The 22,144-nt window shown below is 33.5% G+C and overlaps 13 non-coding genes across 13 annotated transcripts; 4 read left to right on the forward strand and 9 right to left on the reverse strand.

The window, feature by feature from the left end:
• Positions 1–950: 950 nt before the first annotated feature.
• On the reverse strand, positions 951–1,022 carry TRNAQ-CUG (transfer RNA glutamine (anticodon CUG)). The gene has a single exon. It is a non-coding gene; the product is annotated as a tRNA-Gln (tRNA).
• Positions 1,023–3,467: 2,445 nt separating this feature from the next.
• On the reverse strand, positions 3,468–3,539 carry TRNAQ-CUG (transfer RNA glutamine (anticodon CUG)). The gene has a single exon. It is a non-coding gene; the product is annotated as a tRNA-Gln (tRNA).
• A 2,445-nt stretch (positions 3,540–5,984) lies between these two features.
• TRNAQ-CUG (transfer RNA glutamine (anticodon CUG)) lies at positions 5,985–6,056 on the reverse strand. Its single transcript has one exon. It is a non-coding gene; the product is annotated as a tRNA-Gln (tRNA).
• Positions 6,057–8,501: 2,445 nt separating this feature from the next.
• TRNAQ-CUG (transfer RNA glutamine (anticodon CUG)) lies at positions 8,502–8,573 on the reverse strand. Its single transcript has one exon. It is a non-coding gene; the product is annotated as a tRNA-Gln (tRNA).
• Positions 8,574–10,121: 1,548 nt separating this feature from the next.
• TRNAQ-UUG (transfer RNA glutamine (anticodon UUG)) lies at positions 10,122–10,193 on the forward strand. The gene has a single exon. It is a non-coding gene; the product is annotated as a tRNA-Gln (tRNA).
• An 825-nt stretch (positions 10,194–11,018) lies between these two features.
• On the reverse strand, positions 11,019–11,090 carry TRNAQ-CUG (transfer RNA glutamine (anticodon CUG)). Its single transcript has one exon. It is a non-coding gene; the product is annotated as a tRNA-Gln (tRNA).
• Positions 11,091–12,638: 1,548 nt separating this feature from the next.
• TRNAQ-UUG (transfer RNA glutamine (anticodon UUG)) lies at positions 12,639–12,710 on the forward strand. Its single transcript has one exon. It is a non-coding gene; the product is annotated as a tRNA-Gln (tRNA).
• Positions 12,711–13,532: 822 nt separating this feature from the next.
• TRNAQ-CUG (transfer RNA glutamine (anticodon CUG)) lies at positions 13,533–13,604 on the reverse strand. The gene has a single exon. It is a non-coding gene; the product is annotated as a tRNA-Gln (tRNA).
• Positions 13,605–15,152: 1,548 nt separating this feature from the next.
• Positions 15,153–15,224, forward strand: TRNAQ-UUG (transfer RNA glutamine (anticodon UUG)). Its single transcript has one exon. It is a non-coding gene; the product is annotated as a tRNA-Gln (tRNA).
• Positions 15,225–16,049: 825 nt separating this feature from the next.
• On the reverse strand, positions 16,050–16,121 carry TRNAQ-CUG (transfer RNA glutamine (anticodon CUG)). The gene has a single exon. It is a non-coding gene; the product is annotated as a tRNA-Gln (tRNA).
• A 2,445-nt stretch (positions 16,122–18,566) lies between these two features.
• TRNAQ-CUG (transfer RNA glutamine (anticodon CUG)) lies at positions 18,567–18,638 on the reverse strand. Its single transcript has one exon. It is a non-coding gene; the product is annotated as a tRNA-Gln (tRNA).
• A 1,549-nt stretch (positions 18,639–20,187) lies between these two features.
• On the forward strand, positions 20,188–20,259 carry TRNAQ-UUG (transfer RNA glutamine (anticodon UUG)). The gene has a single exon. It is a non-coding gene; the product is annotated as a tRNA-Gln (tRNA).
• Positions 20,260–21,084: 825 nt separating this feature from the next.
• TRNAQ-CUG (transfer RNA glutamine (anticodon CUG)) lies at positions 21,085–21,156 on the reverse strand. The gene has a single exon. It is a non-coding gene; the product is annotated as a tRNA-Gln (tRNA).
• Positions 21,157–22,144: the final 988 nt, after the last annotated feature.

Genomic DNA, 22,144 nt, shown 5'->3' on the forward strand with positions numbered 1-22,144 from the left:
AAAATGTGAAATGTCCACATTGCTGCAGCAATTTCCTCCCCTGTCACATGGGAGGTTCCATGGTGTAATGGTTAGCACTTTGGACTTTGAATCCAAGGATCCAAGTTCAAATCTCGGTGTGACCACTTTCATGACTTATGACCAAATCTTTTTCTGTCAAGTGTATTCATAAATATCATAAATCTAACACGGGTAGAGTGAAACATTGATTTATTGATTGTATTTTTAAAGTCTATTTGATGTGAGCAAATGATAGAACTTTTAGAAAACATGGAAATAAAATGGCTCAAAATAATGAGATATTTTGTGAGCTGACTCTGTTTTCTCAACTCATCACAAGAGGCTGATCCAAGATATTACTTGTTTAAATCTTACTGTTATTGATAAGGGGAACACGGAACTTTTTTAATTGGAAAGCCTTCATTAAAAGAAAACTTGAGGAATCAAATTGTGTATTTTGGGGACAGAAGAGATGAACTTTTAAATAACAATCTTGAAATTAAGACACACAGATATTTACACTCTGTTTTTCTAAAGTAGATCCATAACCACAAAGTAGAATCTTTCGAAAGACATGTCAAATGTATTAATCTGAATTCCTCTTTCAAAGAAATTCACAATTAAATGCTCTGTGTAAGTCAAGAATGTTGTCAGATAAGAAATCAGCAAAATGAACTATCTTATTACTGATCATAAAGATGAGAAAGGAAAAGAACCTCTTGCTTAAATTGTGGATGGGAAAGAACAGTTTTTAGTTTTCAGCTTCAGTACTTATGTTTATGAATAATTCATTTCTTTATATTGTATTATCACTATCTAGATGGATATAGCCATGTGTACATAGATACATACTTATACGTTGATAAGTTTCAGTATAAAACTTTGACGTTATGTTTTTCCAAGTCCAAATTCTAAGAAATTAGTGAAATATTAAATCTCATAATTCAAGCAGGTCCCACCGAGATTTGAACTCGGATCGCTGGATTCAGAGTCCAGAGTGCTAACCATTACACCATGGAACCCTGCCATACATGAGGGATTTTTCCATTGAGACAAAAGAGAGCGCATCAGTGCGGGGGCTTTTCTTACATTGATGAAAAGATATCTCAGTTGAATGCTCATAGTGTAAAGAGCTATAATGTGATTTGATTCTTTTCAGCTGCATTCTCCATAACAGTGTTAAATGTGCAAACGTTTATCAGGAAATGCAATTTACAAAATAATGATCATATTTGACTGAAGAATATTAAAACATTCTACATTTCCAAACTACTACATCCATTTCTCTGTCTCTCACATGGGTGGCTCCAAAGAGCAACGCTTGGCACTTTGGACTTTGCATGCAAAGGTACCAGTCCAATTCTTTGAGGTACTATTTTACTAATCTCGACCTTTTACATTTCTGTCATCTTTTGTTATTGATAGCTCCAATCCAACACCAGTAGGTTGAAAGAGACAAATGTTGACTCCTTTCAAAATGTCCAACAGCTTGAACAAGTTACAGAAATACGAACTTTATAATACACATAACATCACATTCCTACACAAAATAGTGCGACATTACAAAATCCTATCCTGTTTTTCTCAAATGCATTTCAGAGGGCTGATTCCCAGCATTCCTTTTTGAAGATTTCCACACTATTGATAAGGCGAATATAGCACATTTTGAAAGAGATGTGTTCTTAAATCAAACCTAGAGAACCACAATGACGGTATCATTCAGATAGTACAAATGTTTTTTGTATATTAGTATGGAAATTGTGAAATAAAACATTTCTCATGCTGATTTTCAACAGTCGATCTGCAATCATGAAATATAAGCTTTTGCTTGGAGGCCTCAAAGGTACTGATCTAATTTTCTTTTTTAGAATTATTCACAGATCGTATGATATGCTTTGTACAAATCGACTATGTTGTTAGATCAAAATTGATTAAAAAGTGACTATCTCAATTTCAGGACATATAGAAGAGGAAGGAGAAGAGGCTCATGTTTCAAATGCGGACAGGCAACAACTGTTCATTATTTTCACCTCTATTAATTATATGTATTTTTATAATGTATATATTTATATTTTCCGATAAATATACATAGACATATAGCGATATATAGGGAGATACATACATATAAGTTGATACGTACAAGTTTATAAGTAAATGAGATGTTTTTCCAATTAATACTTCTAAGAACTGAATGGAAAAAAAATCGTAAAGTTTAGATAAGTCCCACTGAGCTTTGTACTTAGATCCCTGTTTTCAGAGTCCAGATTGACAAGCATAACACCATCAACCCACCTGTACCAGGTTGAGCTTTCCATTTTGGCAGAAGAGATTGCATTCACGGGGGAATCTTATCTTTTATTGCAAAATCTTATCTCACATAAAAAGTACTGTTCAACAGAGTCATAGCGTTACTTGAGTCCTTTGTGCAACATCCTTCCCTAACATAGTTCAATAGGCAAAAGTTGAACAGAATAGAAAAGTTATATAATTCTGTTTGTCTTTGACTGTAGAAAATAAAAAATGTGAAATGTCCACATTGCTGCAGCAATTTCCTCCCCTGTCACATGGGAGGTTCCATGGTGTAATGGTTAGCACTTTGGACTTTGAATCCAAGGATCCGAGTTCAAATCTCGGTGTGACCACTTTCATGACTTATGACCAAATCTTTTTCTGTCAAGTGTATTCATAAATATCATAAATCTAACACGGGTAGAGTGAAACATTGATTTATTGATTGTATTTTTAAAGTCTATTTGATGTGAGCAAATGATAGAACTTTTAGAAAACATGGAAATAAAATGGCTCAAAATAATGAGATATTTTGTGAGCTGACTCTGTTTTCTCAACTCATCACAAGAGGCTGATCCAAGATATTACTTGTTTAAATCTTACTGTTATTGATAAGGGGAACACAGAACTTTTTTAATTGGAAAGCCTTCATTAAAAGAAAACTTGAGGAATCAAATTGTGTATTTTGGGGACAGAAGAGATGAACTTTTAAATAACAATCTTGAAATTAAGACACACAGATATTTACACTCTGTTTTTCTAAAGTAGATCCATAACCACAAAGTAGAATCTTTCGAAAGACATGTCAAATGTATTAATCTGAATTCCTCTTTCAAAGAAATTCACAATTAAATGCTCTGTGTAAGTCAAGAATGTTGTCAGATAAGAAATCAGCAAAATGAACTATCTTATTACTGATCATAAAGATGAGAAAGGAAAAGAACCTCTTGCTTAAATTGTGGATGGGAAAGAACAGTTTTTAGTTTTCAGCTTCAGTACTTATGTTTATGAATAATTCATTTCTTTATATTGTATTATCACTATCTAGATGGATATAGCCATGTGTACATAGATACATACTTATACGTTGATAAGTTTCAGTATAAAACTTTGACGTTATGTTTTTCCAAGTCCAAATTCTAAGAAATTAGTGAAATATTAAATCTCATAATTCAAGCAGGTCCCACCGAGATTTGAACTCGGATCGCTGGATTCAGAGTCCAGAGTGCTAACCATTACACCATGGAACCCTGCCATACATGAGGGATTTTTCCATTGAGACAAAAGAGAGCGCATCAGTGCGGGGGCTTTTCTTACATTGATGAAAAGATATCTCAGTTGAATGCTCATAGTGTAAAGAGCTATAATGTGATTTGATTCTTTTCAGCTGCATTCTCCATAACAGTGTTAAATGTGCAAACGTTTATCAGGAAATGCAATTTACAAAATAATGATCATATTTGACTGAAGAATATTAAAACATTCTACATTTCCAAACTACTACATCCATTTCTCTGTCTCTCACATGGGTGGCTCCAAAGAGCAACGCTTGGCACTTTGGACTTTGCATGCAAAGGTACCAGTCCAATTCTTTGAGGTACTATTTTACTAATCTCGACCTTTTACATTTCTGTCATCTTTTGTTATTGATAGCTCCAATCCAACACCAGTAGGTTGAAAGAGACAAATGTTGACTCCTTTCAAAATGTCCAACAGCTTGAACAAGTTACAGAAATACGAACTTTATAATACACATAACATCACATTCCTACACAAAATAGTGCGACATTACAAAATCCTATCCTGTTTTTCTCAAATGCATTTCAGAGGGCTGATTCCCAGCATTCCTTTTTGAAGATTTCCACACTATTGATAAGGCGAATATAGCACATTTTGAAAGAGATGTGTTCTTAACTCAAACCTAGAGAACCACAATGACGGTATCATTCAGATAGTACAAATGTTTTTTGTATATTAGTATGGAAATTGTGAAATAAAACATTTCTCATGCTGATTTTCAACAGTCGATCTGCAATCATGAAATATAAGCTTTTGCTTGGAGGCCTCAAAGGTACTGATCTAATTTTCTTTTTTAGAATTATTCACAGATCGTATGATATGCTTTGTACAAATCGACTATGTTGTTAGATCAAAATTGATTAAAAAGTGACTATCTCAATTTCAGGACATATAGAAGAGGAAGGAGAAGAGGCTCATGTTTCAAATGCGGACAGGCAACAACTGTTCATTATTTTCACCTCTATTAATTATATGTATTTTTATAATGTATATATTTATATTTTCCGATAAATATACATAGACATATAGCGATATATAGGGAGATACATACATATAAGTTGATACGTACAAGTTTATAAGTAAATGAGATGTTTTTCCAATTAATACTTCTAAGAACTGAATGGAAAAAAAATCGTAAAGTTTAGATAAGTCCCACTGAGCTTTGTACTTAGATCCCTGTTTTCAGAGTCCAGATTGACAAGCATAACACCATCAACCCACCTGTACCAGGTTGAGCTTTCCATTTTGGCAGAAGAGATTGCATTCACGGGGGAATCTTATCTTTTATTGCAAAATCTTATCTCACATAAAAAGTACTGTTCAACAGAGTCATAGCGTTACTTGAGTCCTTTGTGCAACATCCTTCCCTAACATAGTTCAATAGGCAAAAGTTGAACAGAATAGAAAAGTTATATAATTCTGTTTGTCTTTGACTGTAGAAAATAAAAAATGTGAAATGTCCACATTGCTGCAGCAATTTCCTCCCCTGTCACATGGGAGGTTCCATGGTGTAATGGTTAGCACTTTGGACTTTGAATCCAAGGATCCGAGTTCAAATCTCGGTGTGACCACTTTCATGACTTATGACCAAATCTTTTTCTGTCAAGTGTATTCATAAATATCATAAATCTAACACGGGTAGAGTGAAACATTGATTTATTGATTGTATTTTTAAAGTCTATTTGATGTGAGCAAATGATAGAACTTTTAGAAAACATGGAAATAAAATGGCTCAAAATAATGAGATATTTTGTGAGCTGACTCTGTTTTCTCAACTCATCACAAGAGGCTGATCCAAGATATTACTTGTTTAAATCTTACTGTTATTGATAAGGGGAACACGGAACTTTTTTAATTGGAAAGCCTTCATTAAAAGAAAACTTGAGGAATCAAATTGTGTATTTTGGGGACAGAAGAGATGAACTTTTAAATAACAATCTTGAAATTAAGACACACAGATATTTACACTCTGTTTTTCTAAAGTAGATCCATAACCACAAAGTAGAATCTTTCGAAAGACATGTCAAATGTATTAATCTGAATTCCTCTTTCAAAGAAATTCACAATTAAATGCTCTGTGTAAGTCAAGAATGTTGTCAGATAAGAAATCAGCAAAATGAACTATCTTATTACTGATCATAAAGATGAGAAAGGAAAAGAACCTCTTGCTTAAATTGTGGATGGGAAAGAACAGTTTTTAGTTTTCAGCTTCAGTACTTATGTTTATGAATAATTCATTTCTTTATATTGTATTATCACTATCTAGATGGATATAGCCATGTGTACATAGATACATACTTATACGTTGATAAGTTTCAGTATAAAACTTTGACGTTATGTTTTTCCAAGTCCAAATTCTAAGAAATTAGTGAAATATTAAATCTCATAATTCAAGCAGGTCCCACCGAGATTTGAACTCGGATCGCTGGATTCAGAGTCCAGAGTGCTAACCATTACACCATGGAACCCTGCCATACATGAGGGATTTTTCCATTGAGACAAAAGAGAGCGCATCAGTGCGGGGGCTTTTCTTACATTGATGAAAAGATATCTCAGTTGAATGCTCATAGTGTAAAGAGCTATAATGTGATTTGATTCTTTTCAGCTGCATTCTCCATAACAGTGTTAAATGTGCAAACGTTTATCAGGAAATGCAATTTACAAAATAATGATCATATTTGACTGAAGAATATTAAAACATTCTACATTTCCAAACTACTACATCCATTTCTCTGTCTCTCACATGGGTGGCTCCAAAGAGCAACGCTTGGCACTTTGGACTTTGCATGCAAAGGTACCAGTCCAATTCTTTGAGGTACTATTTTACTAATCTCGACCTTTTACATTTCTGTCATCTTTTGTTATTGATAGCTCCAATCCAACACCAGTAGGTTGAAAGAGACAAATGTTGACTCCTTTCAAAATGTCCAACAGCTTGAACAAGTTACAGAAATACGAACTTTATAATACACATAACATCACATTCCTACACAAAATAGTGCGACATTACAAAATCCTATCCTGTTTTTCTCAAATGCATATCAGAGGGCTGATTCCCAGCATTCCTTTTTGAAGATTTCCACACTATTGATAAGGCGAACATAGCACATTTTGAAAGAGATGTGTTCTTAAATCAAACCTAGAGAACCACAATGACGGTATCATTCAGATAGTACAAATGTTTTTTGTATATTAGTATGGAAATTTTGAAATAAAACATTTCTCATGCTGATTTTCAACAGTCGATCTGCAATCATGAAATATAAGCTTTTGCTTGGAGGCCTCAAAGGTACTGATCTAATTTTCTTTTTTAGAATTATTCACAGATCGTATGATATGCTTTGTACAAATCAACTATGTTGTTAGATCAAAATTGATTAAAAAGTGACTATCTCAATTTCAGGACATATAGAAGAGGAAGGAGAAGAAGCTCATGTTTCAAATGCGGAGAGGCAACAACTGTTCATTATTTTCACCTCTATTAATTATATGTATTTTTATAATGTATATATTTATATTTTCCGATAAATATACATAGACATATAGCGATATATAGGGAGATACATACATATAAGTTGATACGTACAAGTTTATAAGTAAATGAGATGTTTTTCCAATTAATACTTCTAAGAACTGAATGGAAAAAAAAACGTAAAGTTTAGATAAGTCCCACTGAGCTTTGTACTTAGATCCCTGTTTTCAGAGTCCAGATTGACAAGCATAACACCATCAACCCACCTGTACCAGGTTGAGCTTTCCATTTTGGCAGAAGAGATTGCATTCACGGGGGAATCTTATCTTTTATTGCAAAATCTTATCTCACATAAAAAGTACTGTTCAACAGAGTCATAGCGTTACTTGAGTCCTTTGTGCAACATCCTTCCCTAACATAGTTCAATAGGCAAAAGTTGAACAGAATAGAAAAGTTATATAATTCTGTTTGTCTTTGACTGTAGAAAATAAAAAATGTGAAATGTCCACATTGCTGCAGCAATTTCCTCCCCTGTCACATGGGAGGTTCCATGGTGTAATGGTTAGCACTTTGGACTTTGAATCCAAGGATCCGAGTTCAAATCTCGGTGTGACCACTTTCATGACTTATGACCAAATCTTTTTCTGTCAAGTGTATTCATAAATATCATAAATCTAACACGGGTAGAGTGAAACATTGATTTATTGATTGTATTTTTAAAGTCTATTTGATGTGAGCAAATGATAGAACTTTTAGAAAACATGGAAATAAAATGGCTCAAAATAATGAGATATTTTGTGAGCTGACTCTGTTTTCTCAACTCATCACAAGAGGCTGATCCAAGATATTACTTGTTTAAATCTTACTGTTATTGATAAGGGGAACACGGAACTTTTTTAATTGGAAAGCCTTCATTAAAAGAAAACTTGAGGAATCAAATTGTGTATTTTGGGGACAGAAGAGATGAACTTTTAAATAACAATCTTGAAATTAAGACACACAGATATTTACACTCTGTTTTTCTAAAGTAGATCCATAACCACAAAGTAGAATCTTTCGAAAGACATGTCAAATGTATTAATCTGAATTCCTCTTTCAAAGAAATTCACAATTAAATGCTCTGTGTAAGTCAAGAATGTTGTCAGATAAGAAATCAGCAAAATGAACTATCTTATTACTGATCATAAAGATGAGAAAGGAAAAGAACCTCTTGCTTAAATTGTGGATGGGAAAGAACAGTTTTTAGTTTTCAGCTTCAGTACTTATGTTTATGAATAATTCATTTCTTTATATTGTATTATCACTATCTAGATGGATATAGCCATGTGTACATAGATACATACTTATACGTTGATAAGTTTCAGTATAAAACTTTGACGTTATGTTTTTCCAAGTCCAAATTCTAAGAAATTAGTGAAATATTAAATCTCATAATTCAAGCAGGTCCCACCGAGATTTGAACTCGGATCGCTGGATTCAGAGTCCAGAGTGCTAACCATTACACCATGGAACCCTGCCATACATGAGGGATTTTTCCATTGAGACAAAAGAGAGCGCATCAGTGCGGGGGCTTTTCTTACATTGATGAAAAGATATCTCAGTTGAATGCTCATAGTGTAAAGAGCTATAATGTGATTTGATTCTTTTCAGCTGCATTCTCCATAACAGTGTTAAATGTGCAAACGTTTATCAGGAAATGCAATTTACAAAATAATGATCATATTTGACTGAAGAATATTAAAACATTCTACATTTCCAAACTACTACATCCATTTCTCTGTCTCTCACATGGGTGGCTCCAAAGAGCAACGCTTGGCACTTTGGACTTTGCATGCAAAGGTACCAGTCCAATTCTTTGAGGTACTATTTTACTAATCTCGACCTTTTACATTTCTGTCATCTTTTGTTATTGATAGCTCCAATCCAACACCAGTAGGTTGAAAGAGACAAACGTTGACTCCTTTCAAAATGTCCAACAGCTTGAACAAGTTACAGAAATACGAACTTTATAATACACATAACATCACATTCCTACACAAAATAGTGCGACATTACACAATCCTATCCTGTTTTTCTCAAATGCATTTCAGAGGGCTGATTCCCAGCATTCCTTTTTGAAGATTTCCACACTATTGATAAGGCGAATATAGCACATTTTGAAAGAGATGTGTTCTTAAATCAAACCTAGAGAACCACAATGACGGTATCATTCAGATAGTACAAATGTTTTTTGTATATTAGTATGGAAATTGTGAAATAAAAAATTTCTCATGCTGATTTTCAACAGTCGATCTGCAATCATGAAATATAAGCTTTTGCTTGGAGGCCTCAAAGGTACTGATCTAATTTTCTTTTTTAGAATTATTCACAGATCGTATGATATGCTTTGTACAAATCGACTATGTTGTTAGATCAAAATTTATTAAAAAGTGACTATCTCAATTTCAGGACATATAGAAGAGGAAGGAGAAGAGGCTCATGTTTCAAATGCGGACAGGCAACAACTGTTCATTATTTTCACCTCTATTAATTATATGTATTTTTATAATGTATATATTTATATTTTCTGATAAATATACATAGACATATAGCGATATATAGGGAGATACATACATATAAGTTGATACGTACAAGTTTATAAGTAAATGAGATGTTTTTCCAATTAATACTTCTAAGAACTGAATGGAAAAAAAATCGTAAAGTTTAGATAAGTCCCACTGAGCTTTGTACTTAGATCCCTGTTTTCAGAGTCCAGATTGACAAGCATAACACCATCAACCCACCTGTACCAGGTTGAGCTTTCCATTTTGGCAGAAGAGATTGCATTCACGGGGGAATCTTATCTTTTATTGCAAAATCTTATCTCACATAAAAAGTACTGTTCAACAGAGTCATAGCGTTACTTGAGTCCTTTGTGCAACATCCTTCCCTAACATAGTTCAATAGGCAAAAGTTGAACAGAATAGAAAAGTTATATAATTCTGTTTGTCTTTGACTGTAGAAAATAAAAAATGTGAAATGTCCACATTGCTGCAGCAATTTCCTCCCCTGTCACATGGGAGGTTCCATGGTGTAATGGTTAGCACTTTGGACTTTGAATCCAAGGATCCGAGTTCAAATCTCGGTGTGACCACTTTCATGACTTATGACCAAATCTTTTTCTGTCAAGTGTATTCATAAATATCATAAATCTAACACGGGTAGAGTGAAACATTGATTTATTGATTGTATTTTTAAAGTCTATTTGATGTGAGCAAATGATAGAACTTTTAGAAAACATGGAAATAAAATGGCTCAAAATAATGAGATATTTTGTGAGCTGACTCTGTTTTCTCAACTCATCACAAGAGGCTGATCCAAGATATTACTTGTTTAAATCTTACTGTTATTGATAAGGGGAACACGGAACTTTTTTAATTGGAAAGCCTTCATTAAAAGAAAACTTGAGGAATCAAATTGTGTATTTTGGGGACAGAAGAGATGAACTTTTAAATAACAATCTTGAAATTAAGACACACAGATATTTACACTCTGTTTTTCTAAAGTAGATCCATAACCACAAAGTAGAATCTTTCGAAAGACATGTCAAATGTATTAATCTGAATTCCTCTTTCAAAGAAATTCACAATTAAATGCTCTGTGTAAGTCAAGAATGTTGTCAGATAAGAAATCAGCAAAATGAACTATCTTATTACTGATCATAAAGATGAGAAAGGAAAAGAACCTCTTGCTTAAATTGTGGATGGGAAAGAACAGTTTTTAGTTTTCAGCTTCAGTACTTATGTTTATGAATAATTCATTTCTTTATATTGTATTATCACTATCTAGATGGATATAGCCATGTGTACATAGATACATACTTATACGTTGATAAGTTTCAGTATAAAACTTTGACGTTATGTTTTTCCAAGTCCAAATTCTAAGAAATTAGTGAAATATTAAATCTCATAATTCAAGCAGGTCCCACCGAGATTTGAACTCGGATCGCTGGATTCAGAGTCCAGAGTGCTAACCATTACACCATGGAACCCTGCCATACATGAGGGATTTTTCCATTGAGACAAAAGAGAGCGCATCAGTGCGGGGGCTTTTCTTACATTGATGAAAAGATATCTCAGTTGAATGCTCATAGTGTAAAGAGCTATAATGTGATTTGATTCTTTTCAGCTGCATTCTCCATAACAGTGTTAAATGTGCAAACGTTTATCAGGAAATGCAATTTACAAAATAATGATCATATTTGACTGAAGAATATTAAAACATTCTACATTTCCAAACTACTACATCCATTTCTCTGTCTCTCACATGGGTGGCTCCAAAGAGCAACGCTTGGCACTTTGGACTTTGCATGCAAAGGTACCAGTCCAATTCTTTGAGGTACTATTTTACTAATCTCGACCTTTTACATTTCTGTCATCTTTTGTTATTGATAGCTCCAATCCAACACCAGTAGGTTGAAAGAGACAAACGTTGACTCCTTTCAAAATGTCCAACAGCTTGAACAAGTTACAGAAATACGAACTTTATAATACACATAACATCACATTCCTACACAAAATAGTGCGACATTACAAAATCCTATCCTGTTTTTCTCAAATGCATTTCAGAGGGCTGATTCCCAGCATTCCTTTTTGAAGATTTCCACACTATTGATAAGGCGAATATAGTACATTTTGAAAGAGATGTGTTCTTAAATCAAACCTAGAGAACCACAATGACGGTATCATTCAGATAGTACAAATGTTTTTTGTATATTAGTATGGAAATTGTGAAATAAAACATTTCTCATGCTGATTTTCAACAGTCGATCTGCAATCATGAAATATAAGCTTTTGCTTGGAGGCCTCAAAGGTACTGATCTAATTTTCTTTTTTAGAATTATTCACAGATCGTATGATATGCTTTGTACAAATCGACTATGTTGTTAGATCAAAATTGATTAAAAAGTGACTATCTCAATTTCAGGACATATAGAAGAGGAAGGAGAAGAGGCTCATGTTTCAAATGCGGATAGGCAACAACTGTTCATTATTTTCACCTCTATTAATTATATGTATTTTTATAATGTATATATTTATATTTTCCGATAAATATACATAGACATATAGCGATATATAGGGAGATACATACATATAAGTTGATACGTACACGTTTATAAGTAAATGAGATGTTTTTCCAATTAATACTTCTAAGAACTGAATGGAAAAAAAATCGTAAAGTTTAGATAAGTCCCACTGAGCTTTGTACTTAGATCCCTGTTTTCAGAGTCCAGATTGACAAGCATAACACCATCAACCCACCTGTACCAGGTTGAGCTTTCCATTTTGGCAGAAGAGATTGCATTCACGGGGGAATCTTATCTTTTATTGCAAAATCTTATCTCACATAAAAAGTACTGTTCAACAGAGTCATAGCGTTACTTGAGTCCTTTGTGCAACATCCTTCCCTAACATAGTTCAATAGGCAAAAGTTGAACAGAATAGAAAAGTTATATAATTCTGTTTGTCTTTGACTGTAGAAAATAAAAAATGTGAAATGTCCACATTGCTGCAGCAATTTCCTCCCCTGTCACATGGGAGGTTCCATGGTGTAATGGTTAGCACTTTGGACTTTGAATCCAAGGATCCGAGTTCAAATCTCGGTGTGACCACTTTCATGACTTATGACCAAATCTTTTTCTGTCAAGTGTATTCATAAATATCATAAATCTAACACGGGTAGAGTGAAACATTGATTTATTGATTGTATTTTTAAAGTCTATTTGATGTGAGCAAATGATAGAACTTTTAGAAAACATGGAAATAAAATGGCTCAAAATAATGAGATATTTTGTGAGCTGACTCTGTTTTCTCAACTCATCACAAGAGGCTGATCCAAGATATTACTTGTTTAAATCTTACTGTTGATAAGGGGAACACGGAACTTTTTTAATTGGAAAGCCTTCATTAAAAGAAAACTTGAGGAATCAAATTGTGTATTTTGGGGACAGAAGAGATGAACTTTTAAATAACAATCTTGAAATTAAGACACACAGATATTTACACTCTGTTTTTCTAAAGTAGATCCATAACCACAAAGTAGAATCTTTCGAAAGACATGTCAAATGTATTAATCTGAATTCCTCTTTCAAAGAAATTCACAATTAAATGCTCTGTGTAAGTCAAGAATGTTGTCAGATAAGAAATCAGCAAAATGAACTATCTTATTACTGATCATAAAGATGAGAAAGGAAAAGAACCTCTTGCTTAAATTGTGGATGGGAAAGAACAGTTTTTAGTTTTCAGCTTCAGTACTTATGTTTATGAATAATTCATTTCTTTATATTGTATTATCACTATCTAGATGGATATAGCCATGTGTACATAGATACATACTTATACGTTGATAAGTTTCAGTATAAAACTTTGACGTTATGTTTTTCCAAGTCCAAATTCTAAGAAATTAGTGAAATATTAAATCTCATAATTCAAGCAGGTCCCACCGAGATTTGAACTCGGATCGCTGGATTCAGAGTCCAGAGTGCTAACCATTACACCATGGAACCCTGCCATACATGAGGGATTTTTCCATTGAGACAAAAGAGAGCGCATCAGTGCGGGGGCTTTTCTTACATTGATGAAAAGATATCTCAGTTGAATGCTCATAGTGTAAAGAGCTATAATGTGATTTGATTCTTTTCAGCTGCATTCTCCATAACAGTGTTAAATGTGCAAACGTTTATCAGGAAATGCAATTTACAAAATAATGATCATATTTGACTGAAGAATATTAAAACATTCTACATTTCCAAACTACTACATCCATTTCTCTGTCTCTCACATGGGTGGCTCCAAAGAGCAACGCTTGGCACTTTGGACTTTGCATGCAAAGGTACCAGTCCAATTCTTTGAGGTACTATTTTACTAATCTCGACCTTTTACATTTCTGTCATCTTTTGTTATTGATAGCTCCAATCCAACACCAGTAGGTTGAAAGAGACAAATGTTGACTCCTTTCAAAATGTCCAACAGCTTGAACAAGTTACAGAAATACGAACTTTATAATACACATAACATCACATTCCTACACAAAATAGTGCGACATTACAAAATCCTATCCTGTTTTTCTCAAATGCATTTCAGAGGGCTGATTCCCAGCATTCCTTTTTGAAGATTTCCACACTATTGATAAGGCGAATATAGCACATTTTGAAAGAGATGTGTTCTTAAATCAAACCTAGAGAACCACAATGACGGTATCATTCAGATAGTACAAATGTTTTTTGTATATTAGTATGGAAATTGTGAAATAAAACATTTCTCATGCTGATTTTCAACAGTCGATCTGCAATCATGAAATATAAGCTTTTGCTTGGAGGCCTCAAAGGTACTGATCTAATTTTCTTTTTTAGAATTATTCACAGATCGTATGATATGCTTTGTACAAATCGACTATGTTGTTAGATCAAAATTGATTAAAAAGTGACTATCTCAATTTCAGGACATATAGAAGAGGAAGGAGAAGAGGCTCATGTTTCAAATGCGGACAGGCAACAACTGTTCATTATTTTCACCTCTATTAATTATATGTATTTTTATAATGTATATATTTATATTTTCCGATAAATATACATAGACATATAGCGATATATAGGGAGATACATACATATAAGTTGATACGTACACGTTTATAAGTAAATGAGATGTTTTTCCAATTAATACTTCTAAGAACTGAATGGAAAAAAAATCGTAAAGTTTAGATAAGTCCCACTGAGCTTTGTACTTAGATCCCTGTTTTCAGAGTCCAGATTGACAAGCATAACACCATCAACCCACCTGTACCAGGTTGAGCTTTCCATTTTGGCAGAAGAGATTGCATTCACGGGGGAATCTTATCTTTTATTGCAAAATCTTATCTCACATAAAAAGTACTGTTCAACAGAGTCATAGCGTTACTTGAGTCCTTTGTGCAACATCCTTCCCTAACATAGTTCAATAGGCAAAAGTTGAACAGAATAGAAAAGTTATATAATTCTGTTTGTCTTTGACTGTAGAAAATAAAAAATGTGAAATGTCCACATTGCTGCAGCAATTTCCTCCCCTGTCACATGGGAGGTTCCATGGTGTAATGGTTAGCACTTTGGACTTTGAATCCAAGGATCCGAGTTCAAATCTCGGTGTGACCACTTTCATGACTTATGACCAAATCTTTTTCTGTCAAGTGTATTCATAAATATCATAAATCTAACACGGGTAGAGTGAAACATTGATTTATTGATTGTATTTTTAAAGTCTATTTGATGTGAGCAAATGATAGAACTTTTAGAAAACATGGAAATAAAATGGCTCAAAATAATGAGATATTTTGTGAGCTGACTCTGTTTTCTCAACTCATCACAAGAGGCTGATCCAAGATATTACTTGTTTAAATCTTACTGTTATTGATAAGGGGAACACGGAACTTTTTTAATTGGAAAGCCTTCATTAAAAGAAAACTTGAGGAATCAAATTGTGTATTTTGGGGACAGAAGAGATGAACTTTTAAATAACAATCTTGAAATTAAGACACACAGATATTTACACTCTGTTTTTCTAAAGTAGATCCATAACCACAAAGTAGAATCTTTCGAAAGACATGTCAAATGTATTAATCTGAATTCCTCTTTCAAAGAAATTCACAATTAAATGCTCTGTGTAAGTCAAGAATGTTGTCAGATAAGAAATCAGCAAAATGAACTATCTTATTACTGATCATAAAGATGAGAAAGGAAAAGAACCTCTTGCTTAAATTGTGGATGGGAAAGAACAGTTTTTAGTTTTCAGCTTCAGTACTTATGTTTATGAATAATTCATTTCTTTATATTGTATTATCACTATCTAGATGGATATAGCCATGTGTACATAGATACATACTTATACGTTGATAAGTTTCAGTATAAAACTTTGACGTTATGTTTTTCCAAGTCCAAATTCTAAGAAATTAGTGAAATATTAAATCTCATAATTCAAGCAGGTCCCACCGAGATTTGAACTCGGATCGCTGGATTCAGAGTCCAGAGTGCTAACCATTACACCATGGAACCCTGCCATACATGAGGGATTTTTCCATTGAGACAAAAGAGAGCGCATCAGTGCGGGGGCTTTTCTTACATTGATGAAAAGATATCTCAGTTGAATGCTCATAGTGTAAAGAGCTATAATGTGATTTGATTCTTTTCAGCTGCATTCTCCATAACAGTGTTAAATGTGCAAACGTTTATCAGGAAATGCAATTTACAAAATAATGATCATATTTGACTGAAGAATATTAAAACATTCTACATTTCCAAACTACTACATCCATTTCTCTGTCTCTCACATGGGTGGCTCCAAAGAGCAACGCTTGGCACTTTGGACTTTGCATGCAAAGGTACCAGTCCAATTCTTTGAGGTACTATTTTACTAATCTCGACCTTTTACATTTCTGTCATCTTTTGTTATTGATAGCTCCAATCCAACACCAGTAGGTTGAAAGAGACAAACGTTGACTCCTTTCAAAATGTCCAACAGCTTGAACAAGTTACAGAAATACGAACTTTATAATACACATAACATCACATTCCTACACAAAATAGTGCGACATTACACAATCCTATCCTGTTTTTCTCAAATGCATTTCAGAGGGCTGATTCCCAGCATTCCTTTTTGAAGATTTCCACACTATTGATAAGGCGAATATAGCACATTTTGAAAGAGATGTGTTCTTAAATCAAACCTAGAGAACCACAATGACGGTATCATTCAGATAGTACAAATGTTTTTTGTATATTAGTATGGAAATTGTGAAATAAAACATTTCTCATGCTGATTTTCAACAGTCGATCTGCAATCATGAAATATAAGCTTTTGCTTGGAGGCCTCAAAGGTACTGATCTAATTTTCTTTTTTAGAATTATTCACAGATCGTATGATATGCTTTGTACAAATCGACTATGTTGTTAGATCAAAATTTATTAAAAAGTGACTATCTCAATTTCAGGACATATAGAAGAGGAAGGAGAAGAGGCTCATGTTTCAAATGCGGACAGGCAACAACTGTTCATTATTTTCACCTCTATTAATTATATGTATTTTTATAATGTATATATTTATATTTTCCGATAAATATACATAGACATATAGCGATATATAGGGAGATACATACATATAAGTTGATACGTACAAGTTTATAAGTAAATGAGATGTTTTTCCAATTAATACTTCTAAGAACTGAATGGAAAAAAAATCGTAAAGTTTAGATAAGTCCCACTGAGCTTTGTACTTAGATCCCTGTTTTCAGAGTCCAGATTGACAAGCATAACACCATCAACCCACCTGTACCAGGTTGAGCTTTCCATTTTGGCAGAAGAGATTGCATTCACGGGGGAATCTTATCTTTTATTGCAAAATCTTATCTCACATAAAAAGTACTGTTCAACAGAGTCATAGCGTTACTTGAGTCCTTTGTGCAACATCCTTCCCTAACATAGTTCAATAGGCAAAAGTTGAACAGAATAGAAAAGTTATATAATTCTGTTTGTCTTTGACTGTAGAAAATAAAAAATGTGAAATGTCCACATTGCTGCAGCAATTTCCTCCCCTGTCACATGGGAGGTTCCATGGTGTAATGGTTAGCACTTTGGACTTTGAATCAAAGGATCCGAGTTCAAATCTCGGTGTGACCACTTTCATGACTTATGACCAAATCTTTTTCTGTCAAGTGTATTCATAAATATCATAAATCTAACACGGGTAGAGTGAAACATTGATTTATTGATTGTATTTTTAAAGTCTATTTGATGTGAGCAAATGATAGAACTTTTAGAAAACATGGAAATAAAATGGCTCAAAATAATGAGATATTTTGTGAGCTGACTCTGTTTTCTCAACTCATCACAAGAGGCTGATCCAAGATATTACTTGTTTAAATCATACTGTTATTGATAAGGGGAACACGGAACTTTTTTAATTGGAAAGCCTTCATTAAAAGAAAACTTGAGGAATCAAATTGTGTATTTTGGGGACAGAAGAGATGAACTTTTAAATAACAATCTTGAAATTAAGACACACAGATATTTACACTCTGTTTTTCTAAAGTAGATCCATAACCACAAAGTAGAATCTTTCGAAAGACATGTCAAATGTATTAATCTGAATTCCTCTTTCAAAGAAATTCACAATTAAATGCTCTGTGTAAGTCAAGAATGTTGTCAGATAAGAAATCAGCAAAATGAACTATCTTATTACTGATCATAAAGATGAGAAAGGAAAAGAACCTCTTGCTTAAATTGTGGATGGGAAAGAACAGTTTTTAGTTTTCAGCTTCAGTACTTATGTTTATGAATAATTCATTTCTTTATATTGTATTATCACTATCTAGATGGATATAGCCATGTGTACATAGATACATACTTATACGTTGATAAGTTTCAGTATAAAACTTTGACGTTATGTTTTTCCAAGTCCAAATTCTAAGAAATTAGTGAAATATTAAATCTCATAATTCAAGCAGGTCCCACCGAGATTTGAACTCGGATCGCTGGATTCAGAGTCCAGAGTGCTAACCATTACACCATGGAACCCTGCCATACATGAGGGATTTTTCCATTGAGACAAAAGAGAGCGCATCAGTGCGGGGGCTTTTCTTACCATGATTAAAAAGATATCTCAGTTGAATGCTCATAGTGTAAAGAGCTATAATGTGATTTGATTCTTTTCAGCTGCATTCTCCATAACAGTGTTAAATGTGCAAACGTTTATCAGGAAATGCAATTTACAAAATAATGATCATATTTGACTGAAGAATATTAAAACATTCTACATTTCCAAACTACTACATCCATTTCTCTGTCTCTCACATGGGTGGCTCCAAAGAGCAACGCTTGGCACTTTGGACTTTGCATGCAAAGGTACCAGTCCAATTCTTTGAGGTACTATTTTACTAATCTCGACCTTTTACATTTCTGTCATCTTTTGTTATTGATAGCTCCAATCCAACACCAGTAGGTTGAAAGAGACAAATGTTGACTCCTTTCAAAATGTCCAACAGCTTGAACAAGTTACAGAAATACGAACTTTATAATACACATAACATCACATTCCTACACAAAATAGTGCGACATTACAAAATCCTATCCTGTTTTTCTCAAATGCATTTCAGAGGGCTGATTCCCAGCATTCCTTTTTGAAGATTTCCACACTATTGATAAGGCGAATATAGCACATTTTGAAAGAGATGTGTTCTTAAATCAAACCTAGAGAACCACAATGACGGTATCATTCAGATAGTACAAATGTTTTTTGTATATTAGTATGGAAATTGTGAAATAAAACATTTCTCATGCTGATTTTCAACAGTCGATCTGCAATCATGAAATATAAGCTTTTGCTTGGAGGCCTCAAAGGTACTGATCTAATTTTCTTTTTTAGAATTATTCACAGATCGTATGATATGCTTTGTACAAATCGACTATGTTGTTAGATCAAAATTGATTAAAAAGTGACTATCTCAATTTCAGGACATATAGAAGAGGAAGGAGAAGAGGCTCATGTTTCAAATGCGGACAGGCAACAACTGTTCATTATTTTCACCTCTATTAATTATATGTATTTTTATAATGTATATATTTATATTTTCCGATAAATATACATAGACATATAGCGATATATAGGGAGATACATACATATAAGTTGATACGTACAAGTTTATAAGTAAATGAGATGTTTTTCCAATTAATACTTCTAAGAACTGAATGGAAAAAAAATCGTAAAGTTTAGATAAGTCCCACTGAGCTTTGTACTTAGATCCCTGTTTTCAGAGTCCAGATTGACAAGCATAACACCATCAACCCACCTGTACCAGGTTGAGCTTTCCATTTTGGCAGAAGAGATTGCATTCACGGGGGAATCTTATCTTTTATTGCAAAATCTTATCTCACATAAAAAGTACTGTTCAACAGAGTCATAGCGTTACTTGAGTCCTTTGTGCAACATCCTTCCCTAACATAGTTCAATAGGCAAAAGTTGAACAGAATAGAAAAGTTATATAATTCTGTTTGTCTTTGACTGTAGAAAATAAAAAATGTGAAATGTCCACATTGCTGCAGCAATTTCCTCCCCTGTCACATGGGAGGTTCCATGGTGTAATGGTTAGCACTTTGGACTTTGAATCCAAGGATCCGAGTTCAAATCTCAGTGGGACCACTTTCATGACTTATGACCAAATCTTTTTCTGTCAAGTGTATTCATAAATATCATAAATCTAACACGGGTAGAGTGAAACATTGATTTATTGATTGTATTTTTAAAGTCTATTTGATGTGAGCAAATGATAGAACTTTTAGAAAACATGGAAATAAAATGGCTCAAAATAATGAGATATTTTGTGAGCTGACTCTGTTTTCTCAACTCATCACAAGAGGCTGATCCAAGATATTACTTGTTTAAATCTTACTGTTATTGATAAGGGGAACACGGAACTTTTTTAATTGGAAAGCCTTCATTAAAAGAAAACTTGAGGAATCAAATTGTGTATTTTGGGGACAGAAGAGATGAACTTTTAAATAACAATCTTGAAATTAAGACACACAGATATTTACACTCTGTTTTTCTAAAGTAGATCCATAACCACAAAGTAGAATCTTTCGAAAGACATGTCAAATGTATTAATCTGAATTCCTCTTTCAAAGAAATTCACAATTAAATGCTCTGTGTAAGTCAAGAATGTTGTCAGATAAGAAATCAGCAAAATGAACTATCTTATTACTGATCATAAAGATGAGAAAGGAAAATAACCTCTTGCTTAAATTGTGGATGGGAAAGAACCGTTTTTAGTTTTCAGCTTCAGTACTTATGTTTATGAATAATTCATTTCTTTATATTGTATTATCACTATCTAGATGGATATAGCCATGTGTACATAGATACATACTTATACGTTGATAAGTTTCAGTATAAAACTTTGACGTTATGTTTTTCCAAGTCCAAATTCTAAGAAATTAGTGAAATATTAAATCTCATAATTCAAGCAGGTCCCACCGAGATTTGAACTCGGATCGCTGGATTCAGAGTCCAGAGTGCTAACCATTACACCATGGAACCCTGCCATACATGAGGGATTTTTCCATTGAGACAAAAGAGAGCGCATCAGTGCGGGGGCTTTTCTTACATTGATGAAAAGATATCTCAGTTGAATGCTCATAGTGTAAAGAGCTATAATGTGATTTGATTCTTTTCAGCTGCATTCTCCATAACAGTGTTAAATGTGCAAACGTTTATCAGGAAATGCAATTTACAAAATAATGATCATATTTGACTGAAGAATATTAAAACATTCTACATTTCCAAACTACTACATCCATTTCTCTGTCTCTCACATGGGTGGCTCCAAAGAGCAACGCTTGGCACTTTGGACTTTGCATGCAAAGGTACCAGTCCAATTCTTTGAGGTACTATTTTACTAATCTCGACCTTTTACATTTCTGTCATCTTTTGTTATTGATAGCTCCAATCCAACACCAGTAGGTTGAAAGAGACAAATGTTGACTCCTTTCAAAATGTCCAACAGCTTGAACAAGTTACAGAAATACGAACTTTATAATACACATAACATCACATTCCTACACAAAATAGTGCGACATTACAAAATCCTATCCTGTTTTTCTCAAATGCATTTCAAAGGGCTGATTCCCAGCATTCCTTTTTGAAGATTTCCACACTATTGATAAGGCGAATATAGCACATTTTGAAAGAGATGTGTTCTTAAATCAAACCTAGAGAACCACAATGACGGTATCATTCAGATAGTACAAATGTTTTTTGTATATTAGTATGGAAATTGTGAAATAAAACATTTCTCATGCTGATTTTCAACAGTCGATCTGCAATCATGAAATATAAGCTTTTGCTTGGAGGCCTCAAAGGTACTGATCTAATTTTCTTTTTTAGAATTATTCACAGATCGTATGATATGCTTTGTACAAATCGACTATGTTGTTAGATCAAAATTGATTAAAAAGTGACTATCTCAATTTCAGGACATATAGAAGAGGAAGGAGAAGAGGCTCATGTTTCAAATGCGGACAGGCAA

This window comes from Lissotriton vulgaris, chromosome 4_1 (genome assembly GCF_964263255.1).
Source record: "Lissotriton vulgaris chromosome 4_1, aLisVul1.2, whole genome shotgun sequence".
NCBI lineage: Eukaryota > Metazoa > Chordata > Amphibia > Caudata > Salamandridae > Lissotriton > Lissotriton vulgaris.